At 40.5% G+C, this 2974-nt stretch overlaps 1 pseudogene; it reads left to right on the top strand.

Annotated features, from left to right (window-relative positions):
- Positions 1 to 402: 402 nt before the first annotated feature.
- LOC129553031 (phosphorylated adapter RNA export protein pseudogene) lies at positions 403 to 2080 on the top strand (annotated as a pseudogene).
- Positions 2081 to 2974: the final 894 nt, after the last annotated feature.

The following is a 2974-nucleotide window of genomic DNA, read 5'->3' as shown; positions in this document are numbered from 1 at the left end:
ACAAACTTGGGCAAACTTCGGGAGATGGTGAGGGACCGGGAGGCCCTGGTGTGCTGCAGTCCAGGGGGTTGCAAAGAGTCAGACACAACTGGGCAACCGAACAACAAAAACAACAAAATGACAGAGCTTGGCCACTCACACGACAAATTTGTTTTGAACCCTGACCAGAAACCAGGCACTGTTGTGATTCTGGTGATGCAATGTTGAATGAACAAGAGAATGAAGTGCCCGACAGTCTGGTGGGAGAAAAGGGTAAGGCAGACAACAAAGAGATGAAGGGATAATGATATTACATGACAGCAGTGATAAATCCAAGTAGGGGGCAGAGAGGGGCAGGGGCTGTCAGCAGGGACAGGAGGGGGAGTCACACCAATCAAAGAACAGTAAGAGCCGCGCCGGGGAAGATGGCACAGGAGGCCGGCGACATGGAAGATGGGCAGCTCTCCGACTCGGATTCCGACATGACGGTGGCACCCAGCGACAGGCCGCTGCCGCTGCCGAAAGCACTAGGTGGGGACTGTGCAGTGCGGCCCTTCCAGAGTACTGCAACAGTGTGTGCCCCGGTATCACATTATCGGGCTGTTAAAAGTGTGGATTCAAGTGAAGAGAGTTTTTCAGATTCAGATGATGATAGCTCTCTCTGCAAACGCAAGTGACAGAAATGTTTTAACACCCCTCCCAAACCAGAGCCTTTTCAGTTTGACCAGAGCAGCCAGAAACCACCTATAGCTGGAAGGAAGAAGGTTAACAACATATGGGGTGCTGTGCTGCAAGAACAGGACCAAGATGCAGTGGCCACTGAACTTGGTATCTTGGGAATGGAGGGCACTATTGACAGAAGCCGACAATCTGAGACCTACAATTATTTACTTGCGAAGAAACTTAAAAGAGAATCTCAAGAACATACAAAAGAATTAGACAAAGAGCTAGAAGAATATATGCATGGTGGCAAAAAAGTGGGACCAAAGGAGGAGGAAAATGGGCAAGGTCATCTCAAAAGGAAACGACCTGTCAAAGACAGAGTAGGAGACAGACTAGAAATGAACTATAAAGGCCGATACGAGATCACAGAGGATGATTCTCAAGAGAGGGTGGCTGATGAAATTTCTTTCAGGTTGCAGGAACCGAAGAAAGATTTGATAGCCCGAGTAGTGAGAATAATTGGGAACAAAAAGGCAATTGAACTTCTGATGGAAACTGCTGAAGTTGAACAAAACGGTGGCCTTTTTATAATGAATGGTAGTCGAAGAAGAACACCAGGTGGAGTTTTCCTGAATCTCCTGAAAAACACTCCTAGTATCAGTGAGGAACAACTTAAGGACATTTTCTACCTTGAAAATCAAAAGGAATATGAAAATAAAAAAGCTGCTAGAAAGAGAAGAATGCAGGTGATGGGGAAAAAGATGAAGCAAGCCATTAAAAACTTAAATTTTCAGGAAGATGATGACACATCACGAGAGACTTTCTCAAGTGACACTAATGAGGCCCTGGCCTCTCTTGATGAATCACAGGAAGGACATGGAGAAACAAAGCTGGATGCGGAGGAAGCCATTGAGGTTGATCATTCTCACGATTTGGACACGTTTTAGTACATTTTGAGGAATAAACCTTTCTAAGATAACATTAATAAACCATTTCTACTGAGATTATTTTACTTTGCACTGATAAACACAAAAATCTGGAGAGAACTCTTACCTTGTTTCAAATAAAATTGAATATGTGGGAGATGAATGTGATAAGAACATTTAAAACTTTCTCATGTCTGACAAAATATTTAAAAGTATATAGTGGAAGATTTAATTTCTTAATCTGTTGCATGTGCTAATTATTACTAGTTGATCATCAGTTTTGTCCAGGTCATTATAACATGCCGTTCAAAAGTTTTTCTGATTTATCTTTTCAGTGAACTATGATTGGTTTCAAAACATTCCATTAAAAGATTCTATTAAGAAATAAATTGTTAAACTATTACAAATGCATTCAAATTCAGTTTTTCTGTGTTTTAAAAACTCTTAGGCTTTTAATGATAGAAACTAAAAATAGGTTTATACTAGTGGCTCATCCCACTTATGTGTTCGGAAGTAAATAAACATCAGAAGCTTTTTAAAGAAGTATCAGTTTGTAACTTTAGCTTTGTTTTTGACTTATTAGTTACTTTGGTCATATATTTAAATACTGAACATAATCCATACATGCATAATTACAATGACATTTAAAAAATTCCCAGTGGTGGCCTGCCTAAGACAGTTTTACCTTATGTTAAGGAAGTTAGGTATTAAAAATGTTTCTTCTGCATGATGTTTAAAATTATTCATTTTTATTTAAGAAAATAAAGGTAGTTTACTTAAGGTGTCCCAAGAGTTGACTACAGTTTACAGAGTAAGCAAAAATATGTAGGAAGCAGTTATTATCTATTCTTTGCAGTAACATACTTGAAGTCTTTCACATAATCATTGATGTTGGATCTAAGCAGGGAAGGAAGAGGAAAATGGTTATTGGTTACATTTTATTCATAAAGAATGCAGAAATAAAATTGGAATTCTGGAAAAAAAAAAAAAGAACAGTAAGAACGTTTGAGGACGTGGATGACATGAGCCAGACAAACCAATGTCTATGAGATGAGCATTCCTGGAAGAATAAAAGCAAGGGAAAGATCCTGAGATAAGAATGGCTGGAAATGTTTGAGAAACGGCATGGATGCTGGTGAGGCTGGATCACCATGGGTGTCTGAGAACTGCTGGGAAATGAACAGCAGCCAGGAGCCAGATCATGAAGGATCCAGAGGGCCAAAGGTTCAGAAGGGAAGAAGTCAGAAGTTCAGAAGGGAAGCCTGGAAGGCTTCAGAACATGTTCCAGAGTATCCAGACCATCTCTGATGCTAAGAGGTAGGACTCGAGCAAGACAGTCCTAACGAGCAAGATCTAGAATGTAGGCATCCAGATGCTAAGTACCTACATGTAAGATGGCCTGGGTT

The sequence above is a fragment of the Moschus berezovskii genome, chromosome 18 (genome assembly GCF_049115385.1).
Source record: "Moschus berezovskii isolate FMDL1 chromosome 18, NW_MosBer_1.0, whole genome shotgun sequence".
In the NCBI taxonomy this organism is placed as follows: Eukaryota; Metazoa; Chordata; class Mammalia; order Artiodactyla; family Moschidae; genus Moschus; species Moschus berezovskii.
The sequence above is the reverse complement of the archived record's forward strand: the minus strand, read 5'-3'. Positions and strand labels throughout refer to the sequence as shown.